At 47.6% G+C, this 10,774-nt stretch overlaps 2 non-coding genes across 2 annotated transcripts; both read left to right on the forward strand.

Moving 5' to 3' along the window:
- The first annotated feature begins 2,617 nt into the window (after positions 1-2,617).
- Positions 2,618-2,700, forward strand: TRNAL-UAA. The gene has a single exon. It is a non-coding gene; the product is annotated as a tRNA-Leu (tRNA).
- Positions 2,701-6,112: 3,412 nt separating this feature from the next.
- On the forward strand, positions 6,113-6,195 carry TRNAL-UAA. The gene has a single exon. It is a non-coding gene; the product is annotated as a tRNA-Leu (tRNA).
- The last annotated feature ends 4,579 nt before the right edge of the window (positions 6,196-10,774 follow it).

Consider the following 10,774-nt stretch of genomic DNA (forward strand, 5'->3'; position numbering starts at 1 on the left):
CTTTGCTATATATAACTGGGGGCATGGCAGGGGTGTGTCCATTGCCTATATATAACTGGGGCCGTGGCAGGGGTGTGTCCATTGCCTATATATAACTGGGGCCGTGGCAGGGGTGTGTCCATTGTCCTAATACAATGTGCTGGAAGGTGTACCTTCTTTTTAGAAAGTTGGGAGGTATGGACATGACCTCATAGGAGAAGGAGGAACATAATCTTAGAAAGTATTATATTACAGAATGATTAGTTGAGTCAGTCAGTTGAGTGAGTGACTTTATACATGAATGGGACAAACATAGATGAAGACAAAAAGAAATAAAACTTAAAAAATGGGCAGAATAAATGGAGCACTTAGTCCTTTTCTGCCATCACTCTTCTATGTTTCATTGACAGTAGTTCTGATTATCTTTAACTATGTTTAAACCCTTCAGTGTTAGTTACCTCCCCCCCCCTCCCCCATTCTCCCCTTTTCTTCATTTTGAGATGGGTCAGTTACATTAAAAACACTGAACTCTGAAGATATTAAAGAAATGAGTATCAGCACAACAGCAAGACACTGTGCTTGGTCAGACCGAGAGTTAAACAACAGCAACTTCCATGCTATTCCTCCTGTGAAACTGCACATGCATCCAGGATGAAAACGCATCTTATAGTAAATTTTCGTTCCAGGTGTATGAATGTTATTCATAGATATGATGTAAATACCACATTATGGTCACTAGATGGAGCCAAAGATCACAGAAAAAAACTATTTATCTTCAGCTCCATCTAGTGGCTGTAATGTGGTATTTCCCTCATTCACTCCTAATATTATTATTATTATTATTATAATAATACAGGATTTATATAGCGCCAACAGTTTGCGCAGCGCTTTACAATATAATCTTGTCATTAAATATATTCAACTTGGAAAGAAAATCTATTAATAACATTTGTTCTTGTCTCCATTTGCACAGAATGAATGACAGTTTCACAGGATGAATAGCTCTGCAATTCTTTTTATACACCATTTAATGTGAAGTGGTAGCATTACACCCAGCATTAAATGGGTAGCAACCTTAGCAATATTGCTTATAAGTCCGGAGATGTCAATTTATTGTTCCAGCGTTAAAGGAGAACTATGAGGGGGGAGGGAGGGGTGCTTTTCACTCACCTCATAGTTCTAGCCGACCTGTGACAAGGAGACTGTCACAGGTCGGCTCAGTAGATCGGGAGGTGAGCGAACACATACCGGCGTTCACTCACCTCTCGATCCTGTCACGGCTCTCTGCTGTGACAGGGGAGGGGCTGGATTCTCCCCGCTCCTATCCGCCAGCGCTGAGTGGTGGATCGGACTGGGGAGGGGGCGGGTACAGCTGGCTCTGACTCTAGATAGGCAGAGCCAGCTGTCAGTCACGCAGCTGGGCGGATCCCGGCACAATTGTCGGGATCCGCTTCAGCTGCGGCGTCTTAGTATACCGCGAACTACAGCTCCCTATATACTGAGCCTAGGGTGACGGGAGGACGCTAGTTTGTGTCCTGTTACCCTAAGGAGAACTATGGGGAAAAACCCTGACCCCATAGTTCTCCTTTAAGTTCAGTTTATAAACTCACTGATATCCTAAGGCATCCGGTTTCAATGTCAGGCTGGGAGTGCTGATAGAGGCTGATTCACTCTCTAATAGAACGAGTGCTCAACAAGAACTCATACATGTGAGGGATTCCTATCACTTTCTGTACTGGAGACAAGGAAAACGGGACAATGGTTTGATTTTATATAAACTTCAGTCTAAGATTAAATCTAAAGCAGAAGTCCCGGGAAATATCTTTAGTGACCATTGAAACATTTACTTTGCATGGTACTCCAACCCAATTGGAGTGACATGGTGGCTGGTGCTGAGCTATACGAAGCCTTATATTGACTGACAGGTTACCTTTGGGAAGAGAATGCATGCACCAGGATGCGTTGGACTTAAGATCCAATGGATGTATATCTGTGTGAGTTTGAACCCCACTCCTGGTATATCCTTGTAACTTGCTCTCACACTGGGAGTATGTGGGAATTATTATCTTTACTGACCATTGACCCCACTCCTGGTATATCGCTGTGACTCCATCTTACAATTGGAGAATGTTGGAAATCTTTACTGACCATTGAAGCATTTACATTGCATGGCACTCCAACCCAATACGAGTGACACAGTGGTCAATAAGGCATTCTTAGGCTGGGTTCACACCTAGGCGTATCGAATATGCGCGTATAGTGCCTCACGTTTTTACCGCGATTCGCACGTTTCCGAGGGCTACCGGGCTGTATCCCAATGGATACGCGTGGCAAATACGCCCCAAAGAAGCTCCTGTACTTCTTTGGGCATAGGGCGTTTTGTAGCGCGTTCAGCCTGTAATACGCCCAGGTGTGAACCATACCCATAGGAAATAATGGGATTTCGGTGTTTGAGCGTTTTGCAGAGTGTAGGAACTCGCTACAACACGCCCAGGTGTGAACCGGGCCTCATGGCACAGATGTTGGGTGGGCAGGAAACCCAAGCACATTCTTTCTGGTCATTAACGGTAGCTGTCGGTGAGCTGTGAGAAGGCTGATATTGACTGACAGGTTCCCTTCGACCAAATGACCTGTATTCACCAGGATGGCCGAGTGGTTAAGGCGTTGGACTTAAGATCCAATGGATGTATATCCGTGTGGGTTTGATCCCCACTCCTGGTATATAACTTTAACTAGTTCTTACAAACATCACTCCTGGTAGGTCGCTGTAATTTGATTTTACAATGGGAGTATGTGGGAAATATTATCGTTACTGACCATTTAAGCTGCATGGTACTCCAACCCAAGACATGGCTGCTTTTGGTGAGCTATAGGAAGCCTTATATTGACTGACAGGTTACCTTTGCCAAAACGACCTGTATTCACCAGGATGGCCGAGTGGTTAAGGTGTTGGACTTAAAGGAGAACTATGACATGAGTGATTTCCACTTACCTCATAGTTCTAAGCCGACCTGTGACAATGAGACTGTCACAGGTTGGCTCAGTAGATTGGGAGGTGAGAGAACACATACCGGCTTTCGCTCACCTCTCGATCCTGTCATGGCTCTCTGCTGTGACAGGGGGAGGGGCTGGATTCCCCTCTCCCTGCTCTGATCTGCCAGTGCTGACTGGTGGAACGGACGGGGGAGGGGGTGGGTACAGCTGGCTCTGCCTCTAGATAGGCAGAGCCAGCTGTCACTCACGCAGCTGGGTGGATCCCGTCATCTAAGTCGGGATCCGCTCCAGGTGCGGCGTCTCTGTATACCGCGAGCTGTAGCTCCCTATATACTGAGCTTAGGGTGACGGGAGGATGCTAGTTTGTGTCCTCCCGTTACCCCAAGGAGAACTATGGGGAAAAGCCCTAACCCCATAGTTCTCCTTTAAGATCCAATGGATGTATATCCGTGTGGGTTCAAACCCCACTCCTGGTATACAAATGTAACTGGTCCTCACACCGGGAGTATGGGGGAATTATTATCTTTACTGACCATTGAAACATTTACATTGCATGGTACTCCAACCCAAAGAGAGGGACACAGTGGTCAATAAAGCATTTTCATTGCACAGGACCATGCCGAGTGATTACGGTGCTGGACTTAAGATCCAATGGATGAGTTGTATATCCATGTGTGTTTGAACCCCACTCCTGCTATACCAATGTAACTTGTTCTCACGTTGCCAGTATGCTGAACCCCACTCCTGGGATGGGAAACTTTCTTTTTGACAATTGTGCAAGAAAACCCAGGAAAATGTGTGCTCCAGTTTTGGCGTTGGACCTAAGATCCAATGGTTGTATACCTGCGTTGGATCAGACGTCACTCCTGGTAGGTCGCTGTAATTTGGTTTTACAATGGGAGTATGTTGAAATATTATCTTTACTGATCTTTGTAAAATTCTCATTGCGTGGTAATCCGACCCAATAGGAGTGACACAGACACAGAGTGGTCTATAAGGCATGACAATGGTAGCTCAGAGGTCCCTTTTACCAATACCTTCTTTACCTTCCCAACCCCCCATCCCTTGTTCCCCAATCAATACGCCGCACAATACTGAAGTTTAATTGGCCACAGCAGCCTTTTATTATAAATAACATTATAAATAACAATAACAACAACCAATTACCATGCAGTATAAAATTGCTTGGTTTCGAGGTCCTTGAAGGCAATATGACTCAAAAAACAGACCAGTATCTGCGGGGACCTTACTTGTAACTGAATGCCGCCAGCCGCCATACACCGCCTCGGGGACATAACTATATTGCCTGCAGACCCACGTTGGTCCCCATTAACCGGTCATACCAATCTGACCGTCCGACTACCGGAGGACACCCACACCACGGATGGGTCCCCCGTCAAGATATGCCACCACTGACAACTGCCTCCAAGGACCCAAACCGCCAATCCAGAGCTGTGACAAACCTACCAAGACACAAAAACCTCCTCTCAGGGCAGGTAAGTGGGAAGTTACTCACTTGCTGCCGGACTCCCAACTGGACTTCCGGACTCCTCCTTCCTGGCTATCTTCCTGACGCCCCTCCTGGACGACCCCTTCCTCCAATCCGGTAAGTGACCTTTCTATAACCAGTCAAATTACAGGCATCCCCTGCTCATTTTTTCATGCTAGGCTGCTGCTTTTCTTATATAACACTGAGGTGGATCAGGTGGTTACAATGAAGGCAGACCCTCATATTTAGCAGCTACCTCCAACAATTGATAGCAAAGCCTATGTCAGGGTCTCCATGACTAGGTAGGGATCTGCTTTAACGTTTGCTCAAACTCTTTGCCGTGTATATAGCTGACCTGGAAGGGATTATTTTTCCTCTCAGCTTTGCTTACAGCGCAGCCAAAGATAATTACAATCACAGACAAGAAATTAGCCAGTATCATCCTATGGCCTTCATTTATCACTGCAGTTCCTGTTCTAATAAGATTGTCTGGTACAAATCAGAGCTGAAGTCAGGGCTGGTTTTACACAGCCACAGTCTGAGCACAAACAAGAGACCTGAACCTGCAGTAACACAGACTGTACTGGGCCCCCAAAAAGGTGATCCATACAGGCAGCCGCCATCTTCCCAAGATGCCACAGGTTTCCATTTTATTGTCATTTTATTCACCTTGCCTCTGTTCACTGCCACACTTCTCCACTGACCTCCCCTTTGTGCTAACTGTATATACTCTGTTGTCAGGGTCTGCCGGTTACTTCATCCTCCATTATGCCAGTGTTGGTGCATGACAATGGTAGCTCAGAGGTCCCTTTTACCAATAACTTCTTTACCATCCCATCCCTTGTTCCCCAATCAATACGCCACACAATACTGGAGTTTAATTGGCCACAGCAGCCTTTTATTATAAATAACTTTATAAATAACATTATAAATACCAATAACAACAACCAATAACCATACAGTATAAAATTGCTTGGTTTCGAGGTCCTTGAAGGCAATATGACTCAAAAAACAGACCAGTATCAGCGGGCACCTTACTTGTAACTGAATGCCCCCAGCCGCCATACACCGCCTCGGGGACGTAACTATATTGCCCGCAGACCCGCGTTGGTCCCTATTAAACGGTCATACCCACATGACCGTCCGACTACCGGGGGACACCCACACCACGGATGGGTCCCCCGTCAAGATATGCCACCAATGACAACTGCCTACAAGGACCCAAACCGCCAACCCCAAGCTGTGACAAACCTACCAAAACTGAAAAGCTTCCTCACAGGGCGGGTGGGTGGGAAGTTACTCACTTGCTGCCGGACTCCCAACTGGACTTCCGGGCTCCTCCTTCCTGGTTATCTTCCTGACGCCCCTCCTGGACCACCCCCTCCACCAATCCTGTAAGTGATCTTTCTTTAACCTCTTCTTTCTTTCTTTAACCCTTTCCTAACTATTGGTCCCCTTCACAGCCTTGTCATGCAGGCCTTCCGCTTATTCCTCTGCTATCCATAGCTCCAGGCCTTACTTTCTCATTGCACAGATGTTAGGACATAAGGTCAAGCACATAGCTTTCTGGCAATTAATGGTAGCTGCTGGTGAGCTGTAGGAAGGCTTATATTGACTGACAGGTTCTTTTGGGGGCAGCACCATGCGTGCACCAGGATGGCCGAGTGGTTAAGGTGTGGGACTTAAGATCCAATGGATGTATATCCGCGTGGGTTCGAGCCCCACTCCTGGTATGAGCCCGGTGTGTTAAAAGAATCCATTGCACAAGCCTCAGGGCCCAGTCACACCATCAAGAGTGCATTCAGCCTCTGGTACACAAACAGGCTGGCTCACTGATTTTGGGGGGCAGGAAGGGGATTGGCGGTGCATTGTACTCAATGGCACCGCAGCCACGCCCCCCGTCGACACCTGAACGTGTGGCACATAAGTGCCTGTGCCTGCGTTCCGGTCCAGTGCAATCTGCAAAAAATAGAGTTTGCTGCATTTTTTTTTGCAGATCGCACTGGACCGGAATGCAGGCACTAACGTGCCATGCGTTCGGGTGTCGGCAATCGCACACCGCAGGTGGGGGGCGTGGCTGCGGTGCCATTGAGTCCAATGCACCGCCACGCCCCCTCTCGCCCCAAAACAAAGTGTTAGATATTGGTTTTTTTTTGTCCGGTCAGGAGTGCTTTTCACTCACCTCATAGTTCTAGCCAACCTGTGACAATGAGACTGTCACAGGTCGGCTCAGTAGATCGGAAGTGAGCGAACATATACCGGCATTCGCTCACTTCTCGATCCAGTCACTGCTCTCTGCCGTGACAGGGGGAGGGGCTGGATTCCCCCCTCCCCGCTCCGATCCGGCCAGCGCTGACTGGCGGAACGGACGGGGGAGGGAGCGGGTACAGATGGCTCTGCCTCTAGATAGGCAGAGCCAGCTGTCACTCACGCAGCTCGGCGGATCCAGACATAATTGTCGGGATCCGCTCCGGCTGCGGCGTCTCAGTATACCGCGAGCTGTAGCTCTCTATATACTGAGCTTAGGGTGGCGGAGGACGCAGTTTGTGTCCTCCCGTTACCCTTAGGAGAACTATGGGGAAAAGCCCTGACCCTGTAGTTCTCCCCTTAATTGTGTATGATCTGGCTGGACCAGTGAATGATTGAGAGATCCACATCATCTATGGATGGGTCAGGTTCTGGTGCCAGAGTCTGAACACATCTTAAAGCCCTTCTCCGATCAATATTGCTAATGCTCCTCCCCCTCCTATGCCATTCCCCCTCATTCATTCAAAATCCCCTACAGAAGCCCCTTTATAATCACTGGAATCTACCATCAAGTGAACCTCCATGGACCTTCTTCCGAAGACCAGTGATCCGCCACTGCAGTCCAAACTTGCCACTGACGGGTCTTGTCATCACCCCTCTTCATGACGTCATCAAGTCTTCAGGACCTTGTGAGGACCCCATTGAAGCACCCAATAGGTGGTGACCACTTCATAAAGCAGCAACATGGGCACCTGAAGAAGAACCCTCTCACTGCAGTAAAGAAATGAGAAAACTTGGGACCTGGAACATCATGTGACTGCAAATGTATGTAAGTATTTGGGGAATTGAGTTAATTTGTTTTCTTAATAATTAGGCAATTAAAGATGGATGGTGGGTATTGTTTGTGAGGTGGGACTTTCCCTGGCAGAAATTCAAGTTTAAAGAGACCCTGTCACCACTCCATGCACATCAGAATAAACATAGCAGGAAAAAGCACCCACATGCCAATGAGATCAGAGCTGATATTTTTAATGACCTCCAGCACTTCTGGGGGTTTTGGAGGCTTCAGTGGCTGCTACCAAGACCTGAGTTGATCCGTCATGGTCAGACAGCTGGAAAAGATTAAACGGATGCAAAGTTCCGACATTCCCCAAAGCGTTGAAAGCAAAGACCAATTCAATTTGTTCAGTTGGTCAAATTTTTAACCAATAAGGTTGCTGGAGAATCTCATAGAGACCCAAAGATCAGAGATAGAATAAATCTGGCTACAAAGCTGCCTGTTAATAGCCCCCACTGGTTTTCTGTTTTCTGGCCTGGGCTCCTGCGTCCTGAGTCCTTTTGAGTGTGAGACATTGCTCAAGTCCTGATGAAGAGGGGCTGTTGGGCCCCTGAAACACGTTGGCTATATCTTGTCATTTTCCTGATAGTTTTGAAACCAATAGAGAGCTGTTGTGGACTCTTAAAGCAAGGTTTTGGCCCTCACTAGTGCTTGAGTACAAACAGATTTCAGCAACTGGGTGACCCCTGCACACGGGGAGAACCCTGTTTTTTTGTGGGTAGCTTCCAAACCGGTCCAATTGGCCAAAACATAGACACTCCACTAATCACCAAGGAAATGCGGTCCAGCACCTCGCTCTTCAAAGACAGATTAAGGCAGAATATGGCCCTAAGCAGGTAAGTGTCTTGGGCCCTCCACTAATTGAAGAAGAACTCTGGGCAGAATTATTGGAGTGGGGCTATCTCTGCACTGCAAGGGGCAAGTGCTTGTTTTGGTCTAGGGACAAAAGTTTAAAAGGTTATACTTTCTGGCTGTTAGAGCGGTCCCCCCAGTATTCTGATACCTGCCGGCGGCCTTCTTGGTGATTGACGCCGGCAGAGAGAGGAGGGGACAGTCACCCGGCGGGATAAGGTATGCCGCCGGGTCCCCTCCTCTCTCCTGATACTGTCGGGCGTTCGGTCCATGACCGAGCGCCCGACTTTTCAGAGGGGGGTGACACCAAAATGACTGTAAGTCATTTTGGTGTCACCCTTCCAATGGTGGCACCCGGGTGCGGGCTGCACCCCCCGCATCCCCCTTGTGACGCCACTGCCTACAGGTCCATCCTTCCCTGTGAAATAACAGGAGGGGTGCACAGCTGTGACCAACTATCATATTGTCCTGGTCTCCTGCATTACGAGGAAGCTCCGGCACAGAGGCAAAGTCTCACACTGGAGTGCTGCACAGATCTGGAAGAAATACTCAAAGCTCACCAAGATTCAAGGAAGAATACACAGGACTCTTGTATGAGGACAATATTTGCTGATCCCGGAGTTCAGCTTTAAGCAGGTTTCATTCTTTCATTATTACAAATTTATTAGGACATTAATTTTTTTAATAAAAAGTACTTCCCAAATATGACCACCAGGTGGCGCCACAGACAACGCAAAACTATTGGAAAGGTATTCTCTATTGCGCAACCTCAGTGTACTTGCATGATCCTTGTCTCTTTTACTGCATTATGAAAGTGAAACTTTCTCATGAGAACAAAAAAAACTGCTTAAGATCCGGGTCAAGTTCCACCTGAGCAAGCAATGCCTACGCTCTTAGCAAAGATTCACTCATCACATACGAAATATGAGTAGAAAGCTCCACGCCGTTATACATTGCTCTACATTTTAATGTATGGGAGAGTATATTCTCATCATACAGAACATATGAACTACTCTGCAGGCCGCGCACTGACCATCGCTGCTACTTTGTGATCATAGCTTAGAGCTGACCCAACTTGTTGACCTGCACTAGAGTAGGCCTTAAACTCAGGGCCTGTGCACTCCTAGGCGATTTATTGCGCAGTTTGAGGCACGCGATATCGCGCAAAACACACATTCGCATTGAAGTCAATGGAGGCTGCTCACACCTTTACGGTTTGTCGTGCGACCGAAAAGGTGCAGGAGCTATTTTCGGGCAGCTGTCACGCGGTTCGGGTCGCATAGACATCTCAATGCATTGAAAAACGCGCGGCAATCGCGTACTCAGGAAGGACCACCCCCCCTTCTCAAAACAGCTCGGGATCTGAATCGCCTAGGTGTAAGGGCCGGTGCACACCTATGCGACACCCCACGTGGCGCATTGCTGCACGGCCAGGAGTCATGTAGGTACAAGTACCTGTTTTCTGCGATACACGATGCGCGGCGGTCTTAGCCGCGATCGTGTTCAGAAGCGCGGGCGGAATGGAAGCAGGAAACCGCGCAATCTGCCCAGTGTGACTGGGGTGCCACTGGAAAATAATGGCACCCACAGCGCGATCGGTGCACACCTATAGGACACTGCGGTGGGGTGTCGCAATAAAGAAATTAACAAATAATTAGAAAAACAATTATAACAAATAAAAAAGTGAAAGAGAATCAGATAAATACAAATTGAATTGTTTAGGTAAAAATCCTTGCACCAGCCCTGTCCAAGAGAACTGAACCCAGGCCAGTTGGCTCATCTCTAGTTGGGAGGCATCCAGTTGAGGACCTTTCTGGCTTGGAATGGCGGATCGTGCAATAGAGTAAGCCAGTTTACCGAAGGTATCAATAACTGTGAAGAAGACTTGAGGAGTAAAACCGAGCAGACAGCCCATGAGGTCAATGAATAAATTTAAGGATTTGCCTCGAAATGAGAGGAAGCCCACATCAGGTGACAGATATGGCGTCCATGGTTCGTGGCACATTTGATTGAAGAACGCCTGGTTCTGTAACGGAAGCTGACTTGTGGAAACATACTGAGTGTGTAATATCATTTTCTCAGTCTAGGGATGATGACTCTGCATGTCTATACTTCCTGTGTGCAATGTCTTCCTCTTATAGTCACTGATGTCACAACCTGTGTTTGGTTTGCAGAGCCGTTCAATATTTCAGCAAGGAGTTCTCTGGAGCACGTGCCGATCTCGTTGTCTGACTCTCGTTGTACTTTCCGCTCGGATTCGATATTGTTGTGTGCTTCACAATGACTAATCGTGTCCCATCGAGAGTGCAATCTGTAAGTGACATCATATCATTGGTTGAAGGCAGCGGCGTACCTAGTGTAGGTGACACCCGGGT

The sequence above is a fragment of the Nanorana parkeri genome, unplaced genomic scaffold, assembly GCF_000935625.1.
Source record: "Nanorana parkeri isolate BGI_ZX_2015 unplaced genomic scaffold, ASM93562v1 scaffold2300, whole genome shotgun sequence".
NCBI lineage: Eukaryota > Metazoa > Chordata > Amphibia > Anura > Dicroglossidae > Nanorana > Nanorana parkeri.